Consider the following 14,503-nt stretch of genomic DNA (forward strand, 5'->3'; position numbering starts at 1 on the left):
TATTATAAAGAATACAAGCTATGATAATATGACATACGAGATTGTAAGAGATGCGAGACAAACAATGATGGTGGAATAATATAATCAATGTTTTGACTTATGATAGCGTTCTATGATATGAAAAGTGTTCATAGGAGATACTGACTCTAAGGAGAATAATGTTGGACAAAGAGTGACCAACAAACTCACAGTCAGGAGGATAGCAGAGATTTTAGAGCTAGGATAGTAACTTATTATAGGGATCACAACATGATGAGATTAAATAAGAATTTATGTTTGAGGCTTTGAATCAAATGATTCTAAGGATATAAAAAGTGATAGTTCAAGGGAGAGGGGTGATGACAAGGAGGAATATACTAGGGTTTCTAAATAAAAATAAGATGTAGGGGAAGCTTGAGCATGGGGTACTTCATGAGGAAGTACCACGATGTAGTATAAACACTTTATTTGATATAGGATTGTTAGGGATCTGCCAAGGTTACTAAGAACATCAAGGCCTTTTCCCCAAAAGTTCATAGGACTAACTCAAACAAGCTTGCAAGGATTGCCCCAGGATCACACATGAGTCTTGAAGAGATCAGTGTTGGAATGATGCCAGATGATCCACAAGCAAACAAGATTACCCAAGTGCATCATGTTTCATCAAAAGATGAAAACATGTTTGAAATATGCAAGGATAATATCAAACTGACTCACAAGTAGCAAAAGACTATGATCAAAACCAACCTCCTTAGTTTCACCAGTCAAAAAACACCATGATATGAAATGATCATGGTGATCTTGAGGAGGAAAAAACAAAAGATACATGGAAACAATCAACCAAAAGGGAAAAAACAAAAAATTCTGCAATGGTGAAAAGGAACCTTTTGTCAAAGGGACCAACTAACGGGTTGCAACAAGACCTGGATAATATGTACAAGTAAGACAAGTTAAGGACATGGGAACTCATGACTAGATAGCAAAACATAGTAGTAAGTATATGCATGATGGGGGAAAGTTCAGGATGAGGAGATAGCATTGTTATAATACATGGGTTTGTTTAGGTGGATTTATGCAAAGTGTGATTAATGTATAAGGATCTGAATATTGTTTTATTCACATAGGTATGGTATATGGGAGACAAGGGTTAGTGCAAAGGTATGAGAAACATGTTGTATGGGCTGTATATGCTACATATGGTAAGGATAAAAAGCATGTGATAGGGTAGATCTAATAGAGTATAATGGTAGGATACATCCAGTATGATACACATGATGCTATGAATGAGATGGGATGTTACATAGTGCAAAGTGCTATAGGATGATGTTGTGAAGCATGGCGAATAATGATGAGGAATACCTTCGAAAAGTGGGTAGGATGAGTGATATATTATGGAGGGGGTGATAAAGGGGGGTGTGTCGGTGATAGATAATGGAAGAGCTATAGTACACCTGGCACCTATTTGCTAGGTTTTCAATAGGGACCTATCCAAGGTGCTTGAATTGCCAAGTTTTCACCATTGGGTGCTTTATTTTTTCTTTATGCCTTTTTTCTTTCCTTGACTTGTAAATGCTATCCTTGGGCATAGAATTTCTTGAGGTGAATAATGTTGGTAGGATCATTTAGGACTTCACCTTCAAGGGTAGATAGCTGATAGGCTCCTGAGCCAAAAGATGTTGTGACCACATAAGGACCAAGCCAGATGGGCTCGAACTTGCCTTTCTTTTCTCGGTCAGCTTGAACCTTCATATTCTCTTTCAAGACCATGTCACCTTTCTGAAAACTACACGGATGGACTTTCCTATTGAAATTTTTCTTGAGGTGACTTTGATAGACCATGAGATGGTCGTAGGCATGTTGTGTTCTTTCATCAAGTAGATCAAGTTGAGTAAGTCGAGCCACTCTATATTCCTCATCAAATAACTATCCTCAGAGAGAAATGCAGAGTGATGGGAGTTCAACCTAAATAGGCAAGACTACTTTAGCACCATAGACCAAGGAGTATGGAGTTGTGCCAGTGGTTGTATGGAATAAAGTGTGGTATGCCCATAGGGAGGGATTAATTTGCAAATGCCAATCACAGCTGGAGTCATTAACAACTTTCTTGAGGATTTTGAGGAGGGTTTTATTAGTTGCCTTAGCCTGACCATTACCTTGTGGGAAATATGGGCTCGAGAAGTGGTGGTGGATGCAGAGGGAAGTGCACAATTCCTCCATATTGAGGTTTTCAAAATTACCTCCATGCTCTGTGAAAATGTTAGCTGGGATGCCAAAGTGACATATGATATGATACAATATAAACTTGGATACCTGAACTCCCGTGGTAGTAACAAGGGGAACTATTTTGACCCACTTAGTGAAATAATCAGTGGCAGTGATTATCCACTTGTGCCCTTCTGAAGAAAGTGGCACAATAAGACCAACAAGATCAAATCGCTAGCAGGAAAAAGGCCATGGTGGTGCAATCGGTTGCAAGTCCTATGCTAGAGCCCGAATTAAATTAGCATGTTGTTGACAAGGTAAACATTGTTTCACAAATTCACATGCATCCTATTCTAGAGTAGGCCAATAATATCTAGCCCGAAGGATTTGCTTTGCTAGCACCATCCTGCTTGTGTGAGCACCAAAAAGTTTAGTGTGTACCTCTTTGAGAGCCATCATAGCCTCATTTTGATCTAAACATCAAGAGAGAATATCATGATAAGCATGACAATATAGGGTTTTGGTGATGATAGTGTAACAAGAAGATTTGCGAATAAGGTTTTGGCATTTGATTCGTGTGAGGTGAGGAGATATGATACCATTTAGTAGGTAAGCATGATTTTTGTGGTACCATGGAGATTGGGGACTGACCAAGATACAGACCCATGTTAATTCATCATTCTTATATGCGGGTTTGTGTAGCTACTCAACAAAGATTTCATATTGCGTAGCTTCATGTGGTATTTCCAAGAGAGAACCAATAGTAGCCATAGCATTAGCTACCTTATTCTAAAGTCTGGTTATCTAGATGAACTAGATCTGAGTGAAATGTTCCTTTAATTGATCAACCAGATCTTTGTAAGGTAGTAACTTGTCATCCTTGGTTTGATATTCATTCAAAGCTTGTTTAATGATAAGCTAAGAATCACCATAGACCTAAAGTTCTGTGATATTCCATTCAATGGCAATTTTTAGTCCCGCAACAAGGGCCTCATACTCTGCAATGTTATTGGTACACCGAAATTGTAGCTTGAAAGATTTAGGAATATAATCACCTTGAGGTGTAACTAAAAGTATGCCTGCACCGAAGCCATGAGATGTGTAGGAGCCATCAAAATATAGCTTCTAGAGTGATTATTTTTCTATCAAATAGAGGTATTCGTCTGGAAATTCCATGATGAGTGGGTGATCTACAACTAGGGGTGCATCGGCCAAGTGATCTACAATAGCCTAGCCTTTGATGGCCTTTTTGTCAACATATTGAATGTCAAAATCACTCAGAAGCATAACCCATTTTGCCAGGCTTCTAGTGAGTACTGTATGAGAGAGCATATATTTCAATGGATGAATCTTTGATATTAGCTGTATAGTATGACTCAACATGTAGTGACATAGCTTCTGGGTGGTAAAAACCACTGCTAAGCATGCCTTCTCCATTTCTGTGTAGTTAAGTTCATAGCCTACTAATGTTTGGCTAATCTAATAAATAGCTTGTTCCTTTCCTACATTGTCAAGTTGTGCTAGCAGAGCACCTAATGTTGTGGGAGTAGTTGTGATGTATAATATGAGGGGGTACCCTACAATTGGAGGAACCAAAATAGGTGGATTAGCTAAGTATTGCTTGATGAGCTCAAAATTGAGCTGGCAAGTTGCGTCCCATTTGAAATTTTGATCTTTCTTAAGCAAGTGAGTGAAAGGTTGACACTTATCAGCAAGCTGAGAAATGAACCGCCGAATTGATTGGAGCTTTCCTTGCAAAAAATGAAGGTTCCTGAGTGTCTTAGGAGGAGCCATATCCATGATGGCTTTGACCTTCTTAGGGTCAATCTGAATACCACGTTGTGATACAATGAAGCCTAGGAGCTTTCTTGAAGTAACATCGAAGACACATTTCTTTGGGTTTAGCATGTGATGATATTCTACTAGTCAGTTGAACACTTTCTCGAGGTGAGATAAGTGATCCAAAGCATTGAGAGATTTGACTAGAATATCATCCACGTAATCCTCAAGTATCTTATGGATTAGGTCATGGAAGATGACTATCATTGCACGTTGATAGGTTGCCCCAACGTTCTTTAACCCAAAGGGCATCATATTGTAGCAGAATGTCCCCCAAGGTGTAGTAAATGCTGTCTTATACTGATCTTATTGTACTATATGAATCTGATTATATCCAGAGAAACCATCCATTAGTGACAAGTGTTCATGACCTACAGTGAGATCCACAATCATGTCGATATTTGGCAATGGAAAGTCATCCTTTGGACAAGCTTTATTAAGATCCTAGAAATCAGTGCAAATTTTGATATCACCAAAGGGCTTGGTAATAGGTACCATATTAGAAATCCATTCAAAATAATCTATTGGTTGAATTATTTTGGCCTCCAACAACTTCTCTAGCTCTGCTTTGACTAATAAAGCCACCTTGGGGTGCATTTTTCAAAGTTTTTGCTTGACGGGCTTGGCCCCTAGATCTACTGCCAGATGGTGTACAACTAGTTTGGGGTCCAACCCTAGCATATCCTGATATGACCATGCAAAGTAGCCTATATTTTCATGGAGAACTTCAAGAAGAAGCTCTGCTTGTTCAAGTGGTAAAGAGGCTGTGATGTATGTGATATGTGGTATCTCTATTGGACTGATATTTAGAGGCCAAGTTTCTTCTGTCAAAACTAAAGATATAGGAGGTCGATGCTCCTATGGGGGGAGGATGAAATATCCATCCTTGGGTGCCTTTGAGAGGTTTTCACCATTGGATATGTCCTTTATTTTTGTTTCATTTTTTGAGTCACCCGATGGCGCTCCAGAGGAGTTTTCACCATGGGATATTTTTCTTTTATCCTTTTTCTTTTTTATTTCTCTTGGAATTTCATTTTTGTGACTAGAGATTTCCTCCTCCCCAAAGTAACCTATAGGATCTAGCTTGTAGACATATGCTGATGGTGGAGGCGGCCATTTATGTGGCTTTTTTGCCCCCATGAATTTAAGGAGTGCGTGCTTGATAGAGAACTCGTCAACATGAATGACACTTGGTTGGTCCCAATCTATGAGTTTGGGGTGAGTGAGGGGGAGGTCTATGAGATTCAAGGATAACTGGCAGAGCACAAAGGATCCAAGGATTATTTTGTCAAGAAAATATCATCATAAGCTTTCTTTTCAACTTCCTTAGGGATGTCTTCAACCTCAACAAGAGTGTTTTGGATGTTCATAAAGGTGTGGCCTTCCGTTGTAGTGCCCCTAGTTGCGGGGAGTCCATAGCCCAAGCCTTTGGTTTTTTGCCCTTGGTGTGCTTCTATAAGCTATCTCATACCTAATTCCTAGCAACCTAAACCACCTCCTTGATAATCCCATTGCTCTGTGGCCAAGCGATGTGACCAGGGATATTTCTATTTAAAGTGATCAAGAAGTGCTTCACTTTTAGGAGGTGGCTCCTTTTATAGCCATGTGTTAATGTCTAGTGTATTTTCTGCTCCATCAAGGATACCTTTGGTGACAAATGTGGTAGGGCCCAACTAGTGAAGTAGAGAGGTAGTTTCTAGTATAGGCCCTTGATGTATTGGGCATCCTTGAGTATGTGGGTCAAGTGGTAGAGCGTCAACAAAAAATGCATCCATGAGACTATATTCACCACAACCTTGGTAGTTGATCTTAACTGTGGAGAGAGTGGAGGCTAAAATAGTGTTCAGATCATGGTAGGTTCCATAAGAGCTAGCCATGGTGGTGCCAATTTCGATCCCAGGATAGTGATTGGTGTATGAAGTTTCAACTGCATTGCAATAAGAAAAGGGTTCAAGATCTGCGTGGATGGTTATCTCAGTGCCATTATGCAAAAATTTGATGCACTAATGATATGTGGATGGAATGGCCTTCATGGCATGAATTCATGGATGACTAAGGAGGATGTTATACGAAAGATTAAGATCAACTACATGACAAAGTGTTTCTTGAGTGGCTGGGCCGTATCTGATAGGGAGCAAGATGGTTCCTTTAGTAGTACGCTCCAAATTGTCATATGCCTTGATGGTGATCACCTTATTGATGATATCTTCTTCAATATATCCTACCTACTTGATGAACTTTAGAGTACATAGGTTTAGAGCCAATCCATTATCTATCATGAAACATTTAACTGCAAAGTCAGAAACCATAACAGTGATGCGATGTGGGATGATGTGATCGGGTTCAACTATTGGGATTTCAGTATTTTTAAAGGATAAGGCACATGAGGTTGAAAGATGGCCAACCAAGTTGTGAAACTTAGTGGCATTTATGTCAGAGGGGATGCATGAATCATGTAATGTGCTGCCAAGGATCTTTTGATAAAGTGGTCTTGTTAGTAAGATATCCAGGATGGAGATCTGGGCTGACATGTTTCCAAGGTGTTCCAAGATGTTATACTATGTCCCTATTGAAGGTGATTCTGATGGAGATGCTTGAGATGGAGGTGGTCATGCTGATGGTTTTTTGATTTGTGTGGATACAGGTGGACCAGCTAGATTGAGTCATGTTTGACGGGTAGCAATTGTACACTGAGTGTCTAGGCCTTTGATATTGATGACATTGATAGATGGTTCAACTTGGGATATGCAACCAATTAAGCTACCATAATCTAAGTATGCTGAGGTATAATTTTGAGACGTGTCTCGATTATCACCTTGTTTACTAGAAGTATTGTTAGGTTTTTTGACAGGAGGGTTTGCAGGTGCCTTTCACAGGTTCATGTTATGAGGAGGGAAAGTATTTTGATACATCATTAATCCTACATTAGGTGAGGGTTGTGCCCCCACTATGATCTCTTTTTGGTCAATGAGGTCCTATACATAATCCTTAAGCTGCATGCATTTAAGGGTAGTGTGCCCTTTGACACAATGGAATTTGCAATATTTGTTATCTTTGTACTAGGATGCTCTAGACTGATTGGGCTCCAAGGGTTGCATTGGTGGATATCAAACAAGGTTGTCTTTGGAAAATTTTTTGAAGATTGTATCAAGAGGTTCCCCCAATGGGGTTTATGTTCATGGTTGCCTCTGAACATGGGGTTTATTACCTACCGATAGTGTAATAGCATTAGTTTGATTATGAGGAACCTGCATTTGCTGATGAGTTTGCACGGGTGGCTAGTGATATGCAGGAGGTTGCTATTGATAAGTTTGTTGTTGGAAAAATGTGGTGGGAAAATTGGTAGCTGCCCCAACAATATGGAGTTGTCGAGTGTCAGTGGCACCATCTTTCACTCTATTCTTGTTTTTGTTCCAATATCAGGTTTTGTCATTGCTCGAACCATAGTCTTGGGTGTTTTCTTTGTACAATCTAATGACACCATCCTTAATGAAGCCTTTTTTGAGGCCCATTCCTTTCTCTTTGATGTCCTTGTATGTTTGCAAATAGTTCATAACAATGTAATGAGTGAGGCTAGGGTGTGTGTTGTTTATGAACATCTTGACAAGATGGCGCTCAGGGATGGTGCAAGAGATCCTTGTTGTGAGGATCTGCCAGCGTTGCAGGTACTCTATAAGACTTTCCCCTCCCTTTTTTTTTCTATAGACAAGGTCCACTATAGATAATTCAGTCTCAATGAGATGGGTATACTGAGCAACAAAGGCCTCAGAAAGTTCTGCAAAAGTTTTAATAGTACCTTGCGGTATACGACAGAACCATTCCAAGGCTAGTCCTGCTAGGCTTTTGGGAAAGAGCCACATGAGGAACACATCATTATAAGCCACCTCTTGACAATGCATATAGAATTCCTTAACATGTGTGACTGGGTCACTTTTTCCCCTAAATTTTTCAAACTTGGGGATCTCAAAATGTTTAGGAAATGGAGACAATGTGATAGTCTTATCAAATGGGTATGGGCAATCATTTTAAAATTTGAAAGTCTTGGCGTCTGTCCCATCCTTGAGGGCTTTAAGAGAATTTTTCATCTCTTCCCATTTAGACCTTATAGGTGGAGGATTGGGTGCCCCTGATCCAAGTGCCCTCGGTGGAGTGGATGCTATGGTTTTTTGGAACGTGGGTTGTGCATACTGTTGCATCTGCTGAGGTTGGTGTGGTGGATAACCATGAGGTTGCTGCCCTAGGAGATAGTTCTATGTGGGTGCTTGGGCATACTGCTGGTGTGAAGACTATGGTTGGAATGGTGGTAATGCAAATGATGCTTGTGCCATGCTTTGGGAATATATACCATGCCCAACAGATGTGGGTTGTGCGCTTGCTTGAGAGTAGGACTGATTTGGAGTAGGCACAAGGTAGTTAAATCATGGCAAAGTGTTTACTATAAAGAATTGGAGTGATGGTGGATTTGGGCTATTTCCTAGAGGTGGCATGGAGAAATAGTTGGTGAGGGGTGGGAGTGAATAGCTATGTGAAGCAGTGGATGATAGTGTCGGAGGTGCGAACGTGATTGCAGTGCTAGGGGAAAGACTAATGATAGGTGCCTATGTCACAACAATATTCCAAGGTCCCAAAGGAAATACAACTGAAGAGCTTTGGCTAGTTACAAAGGGGTTGATAGTGATGTTTGGTGGGATGGAAGATGAGGTATTGGACCCTAATGGTGGTATCTGAGTAGCAAATGGACTAGATGTGATATGGGGTGGAAACGAAAAGGTAGTGTTGCTAGATGCAAATGGAGGATTTGGTGGAGTAGAAAAATGAGTGGTGGAAATAGATGAAAATGGTATAATTGAGGTTGGTTGAGATGTAGTATGCACTAATGGTTAAGTGGGAATGGGGTGAGTGTTCTGTGGAATGGGAACTAGCACCTGGGTCGAGGGGATATTTGGGTCTGCTGGTTCTACCTGAGGTGGTTGCCATCCAAACAAAGGGTGAGTAGGATCTACTACGTTGATAGGTGGTGGACATCCAAACTCAAAGACACCAACATTGTCTCATAAGAAATTTTCCATGATGGTTTCCTTGTTGAGATCTATGATGGCATTTACGATAGTAGCATGACTAGGTTGGTTCATGAAAGCCTCAATATCTATGGATGATCCTAGTTCTTCTAGGATTTGTGGTGGTGGGTCTAATGGTGTCATGGATACTACAGAGTATGGTTGAGCTCAGGATGTGTTACCACTATGACTAGGATCCATGTCTTTTTTCCATGTGTGCCTACCAAAGCGTGTGGTGGGTGGCATGAAAGGATGCTTTTCCTAAAGATGCAAATGCAGTGAGGGATGATACTAAGGGAGTCCAAATGATATGATGCTTGTGCTAGAAGCTTTGTATTTTCCTAAAATATGAATGTGGGAAATATGATGGTGATGCAAAAGGTGCGACCCTAACCTTTGGATCAAGGTGATGTGGGACACCAAAAGCAACCTATTCCTAGCAAAGTGTTGTGTTTCAAGGATACTCAAGATGATGAGAGATGTGATGCAAAAATGTTTCTAAGTGACTGAGGAAATAATGCTAAGATTTTAACAATGCAGGTGGAGGATTCTTCTTCAACAACCTAAGATGAGAGGAGATGGTCTAACTTCAAATGCTTGAATGGGGTAGTGCAATTCCTAGATGAGATACTAAACCTATAAGTGGATAAGTGTGTGCATAAAAAGGAAGGACCTAATCAGAATGAGTAACAGTAGAGTTGTCAATAAGGCTTGTATTAAAACCACATCGAAGGGTTAGGTTTTGGATTTTGTAGTCCCATTCAGTTTGTAATGCTACTTCAGCTCCGTCTTTCTCAATTTGATCCAATTTGGCAATCCTAGGATTAGGGGTATACTTCTTATGTTCTGCTTCAATTTCCTTATAGGCTAGTATTTGAGGAAGCTTAGCCTTCTTAAACTTAGTTTTGGGATGGCTTGACATGAGATATTTCTGAGGATTAAAAATGACAATCATGGGGTTCTTTGGAGGTAGTGACTACACTAAGTATGCCCTATGCTAGGATTGACCAAGTTTGGAAAACATTCATTCAACAAGTAAAAAGGTCAAGCAATAGATAAGAACAACTAGATAGAAGTTTTGATTTTCAGAATGTGATGCTTGTGTCAAGGAGTGTGTATATTTTTACAAATGTTTTGAGAAATCATTTCAAGCACATGAACATCCTAGATGGTTGGGTATAAAGTTGACAGTTGGTTTATCTAGGGAGTCGTCGATATACGCAAGGTACATGAGGCCCAAATCTATAGATGAAACCAAAAATATGTCACACAACTGAGAGGAGAAGTAACCCACTTCTCCTCTTTCACTTCTCAAGGGTATAAAGTTCCTTGAGGCTTAGCCCGAGTGACAAAATCTTGATCCCAAGAGAGGTGTCTTTGGATTCACCTCTCGATCTTTATACTCTGCCGAAACACTGGAGTTGAGGTCATCCCAAGGGGTGATGAAATCCATGAGTAGGCCTCCTAAAACTTAAACAAGATTTTGGATCCTAATCTTATGCACCCAAGATGGCCTCAAAAGATGACAAGGGGAGAGAAGACTTGGATGATCTTGGGCTAAAAGACAAAGTTATTTCCCAACTGATGCTTAAGTTTTCTGATCTAGACTTTTTGAAAACACACATGATTAAGATGCAAAGGTTCAATTCCAATTTGAAATGTGCCAACAAAAGAGAAGTGATTGAAGAATGAATACACAAAGGAGAGTTAGGGTCAACAAGAAAGTAAACTCGTGTGCTCGGAGGCCCTCCACATCAAATATCGATTAATTTCCTTTAAGACATTCAAGAGTTGGTGTTTGTTAATTTTAAGGCCAAAACAAAGATGTGTGTAAAGCTCAATTTCAAGCCTGTGCCCGGAGGCCCTCCACATCAAGGTTTGTTCAATTTTTATGCCCAAATGAAGTTTTAGCGAGACTAATGTGCATTCAAGAAATTTTTTATCTTAGAAAAACCAAAAAAAAATCAAGTGAGTGGAGTTTGATTTTTGTGGAGCACTTAACACCCTCTTAGGTAGACCCATCTCTCATATATGGTGCTGATATTGCAACCAATGGTTAGAATGATGGGTGATTAAAGAGGGTGAGTCCAAAAAAAAACTCACTCAAAGTGTCTTTATTCATTTTTATAACTTAGAAAGTTTATAAAATCTAGATTTGAGCGAACATATATTCCAATAAATTAAAAACATTATTCATTTTAAGCCCAAATTGAGATGTGTATTTTGTTTGTGATTATGCATACATGTTCATTTCCTAAGATTTAACCATGCAAGATAAACACAAAGATAATGGCCATGACCAGACTCAAACAACGTTTCGATAGAGAAAATGTGAGACACATCGTTCCCACAAGGGTAGCATTCCCGTAAGCAGGTTTGCGATCCTGCTGGAGTTTTCTTTCATGGGGATGCATTCCCGTAGGTTGACCTAGGCATGGGAATGCCAGGAAAAATTGGTAAAAAACAAAAATAAAAAACTAGGGAGCTCATTTTGAACAGAGCGATCCCGCTAGTTTATGATTTTTACAACTTTTTCACACGTGGGAATGACAGTCCCACAGAAAGATAAATTATTACAAATTTAACAGTAGTTTTAAAAATACTAGTTCATGTTCTCACAAGTGAGAATGATGATCCTACTACTCTGAGATGCATTATCGCTAGAGGATTTGTCGGTGGGGATGCAGACCAAATTTGAGGACATGTAGCAGAGCTGTTTGGTGATGAACTATGAACTCACTATTGTGGGTTCACATTCCCGTCGGCAAATGGTCACATTCTCACAGTCGTGGGATCACATTCTTGGGTTCACAGAATCACAAAATAGGCTGGTTTTGAAGTCTTCAAAAAATAAAAAATGATGAGATGGCCGGTAGCAGGATTTCCAAAAGGTGCCCTATGTACTTGTAACAAGATCAACAAACCTAACACAAAAACCCACAAGCAAACAAGGTTAATTTGGTTAGTTAACACAAAGAAACTTAAAAATTGATTAGATTGACCCAAACGCAGGGTCCCACCGAGCGTGCCAAAATGTATACACTAATATGTTAGCAAGAAACACTAATCCATTGAATGACCAAAGCATTAACCAACAAAATCAATATAAACTTTAGATGAGACAAAGTGAGGTCCTCAAATGAGAATATGAGCCATGGATAGGCTCTCTGAATGAGAATTCTCACTTGATTTGGAGAGGTGTCTCGGTTGTGGTTTTGGGATGTATGCTCAAGCTTCATGATTAATTCAATGGTGGAGATGGATAATGGTAAATTGGTAGCCTTGTGAGCTCTCAATTTGGCATTATGAGGGTATGGTTGATGGCTTTGTTTCTCAAACTAGCATGATAACTTTACTAAAATGGGTTGTGATGAAATGGATTGGGAGGGGATCCAATTTATAGGCTAAGGGCTTGAGGGATGGAGGGGTAAGATGTAAGGATGGCAAGATGGTGAGGGAGGGCTAGGATGCACTCAAAGGGGAGCACATGGATTGTGCTTGTTTAGCACCAATAGGGAGGTGACACTTGTCACAAGGAGGATGAGTGTGAGAGGATAGGATAAGGGTTGGTCAAAGGCTTGATGAGGGTGGTTGAGTATGTAAGAGTCATGAGTAAGGATGTAAGAGCCATTTATGGCTTTGTAAGAGCATTCATGGCTTGGTGGTTGGGATATTTCGAGGGGAGACTTTGGCTTGGTTTAGGAAATTTTTCAGCTTGCTTAGGAATGTGCAAATGATTAGGGGATGGGTTAGGCTTGGGTTAGGATTAGATTAGGGATGTTAGAGATGTGCAAGTGGATGGTATTCATGAGGGTGGGTGAGTTAGTGTCTAAGCTTATTTAGTATGGGTGGATGGGGTGGATTAGGCTAAATGGGGGATTTAGGATAGTTTAGGGGCTATTAGATTTGAGGGTTTATTTATTAAAGTGATTTTAATAAATTTGGGATTTGGAATTAGATAGGAGAATAGGATTTAATTAATAAATGATGGGTTATTTGATTTATCAATTAGGACTATAGATGATTAATTAAATTAATCAACTAGGGGATGGCAAAGGATTTAATTAAATAGAAATTTAATTAATGATGCCTTTAGAGATAGCTAAATAGGATTACCAAAGCAGTGTAATCAAATTTAGGTGTCTAAAGGTACTACATTAACATACTAGAAAACCTACACAATGGCTTCAACAACTCCTCTATTGTGTGCTAGTATTATTGTTTATAGCCCCATGATGCGCCACCACACGAACAAAGTAGGCAAGTCTCTTGGAGTGATAGGGCTTGGTGGGCTAGGCCATATGGCAGTAAAATTTGGAAAGGCCTTTGGGTTAAATGTTACAATTGTGAGCACACCTATATCGAAGAAGGAGGAAGCATTGAAGATTCTTGAAGTAGATAAATTTATTGTGTCATCTAACAAAGAGAAGATAGAGGCTTCATCCAAGTATCTAGATTTCATCATTGACACTACTTCAGGGGATCACCCTATTGATCTTTACATGCCACTTTTGAAAATGGAAGGAGTGTTTACCATTGTTGGTTTCCCTTTTGAAATCAAAGTTCAACCTACAAATATAACCAAGACCATGAAAGATTCAAAACTTTCATTATAAAATTTTAACTCCTTAATCACATGCTGATTATAGTCAGAGACACAAGACATAGATATAGAAAAGTTGCTAACAACAGAGGAACATGTTGACAAAGCCCATGGGCTAAAAAAATTGTTTTCCATGGAATCTTGCTAATAGTATTTGATGTAGTAGTTAGATTATTTTGCAAGTGATAGAATAATAAGTAGAATTTTCATATATTTTTCAAGGCATCACCAATAGTATTCAATGTAGTAGATTGATGAAGAAATACCAAAGCAAATCTAGAGGTGTTAGCAATAGAAGCCCATGGCATGGCCACAGGTTTGTGTAGTTCAAAGAAGGTAGTGGCAAGATGAAGGGGCCCCATGCTTTGGCATGCAAAAAATAGGGGTGTTCATGCTATGAAATGAGAAGGCCACACCATGAGGAGGAACCTGAATCATAGAAGGGAAGTTGCATGCAATAGAGGGTCAAAGCCATGCCAAATCAAGGAGTCTTATGCACAAAGCTGAATGTGCAGATTGGCATAGAAGAGAGCTCGTAGGCAGTCCATAATAGGAAATCCCCAAATGAAATGAAGAACTCATGAGTAAGAAGATAAAAAGGAGAATCCAAAAGAAAGGAAATGCCAAGGTCTTCTTGCAAACATATGAAGCAAAGCTTTGAAGAGGAATTCCCATGTGAAAGACAGGATCAAAGTTGCAAAGGAGATGGAAGTCCACACATGGAATCAAAATGGAACTCTCCTCTGGTTCTTTTGTCCCACATTGGGGATGTGGAGACCATTTTAAGTTTTTGAATACAATTCTAGCCCACATACCTATCATC

The 14,503-nt window shown here is 39.6% G+C and overlaps 1 pseudogene; it reads left to right on the top strand.

Annotated features, from left to right (window-relative positions):
- LOC149559517 (putative cinnamyl alcohol dehydrogenase 1) overlaps window positions 1-13,693 on the top strand; it is a 136,592-nt pseudogene extending 122,899 nt beyond the window's left edge.
- Window positions 13,694-14,503: the final 810 nt, after the last annotated feature.

Source organism: Cupressus sempervirens, chromosome 5 (assembly GCF_028749045.1).
Source record: "Cupressus sempervirens isolate cs-2001-9-10 chromosome 5, ASM2874904v1, whole genome shotgun sequence".
In the NCBI taxonomy this organism is placed as follows: domain Eukaryota; kingdom Viridiplantae; phylum Streptophyta; class Pinopsida; order Cupressales; family Cupressaceae; genus Cupressus; species Cupressus sempervirens.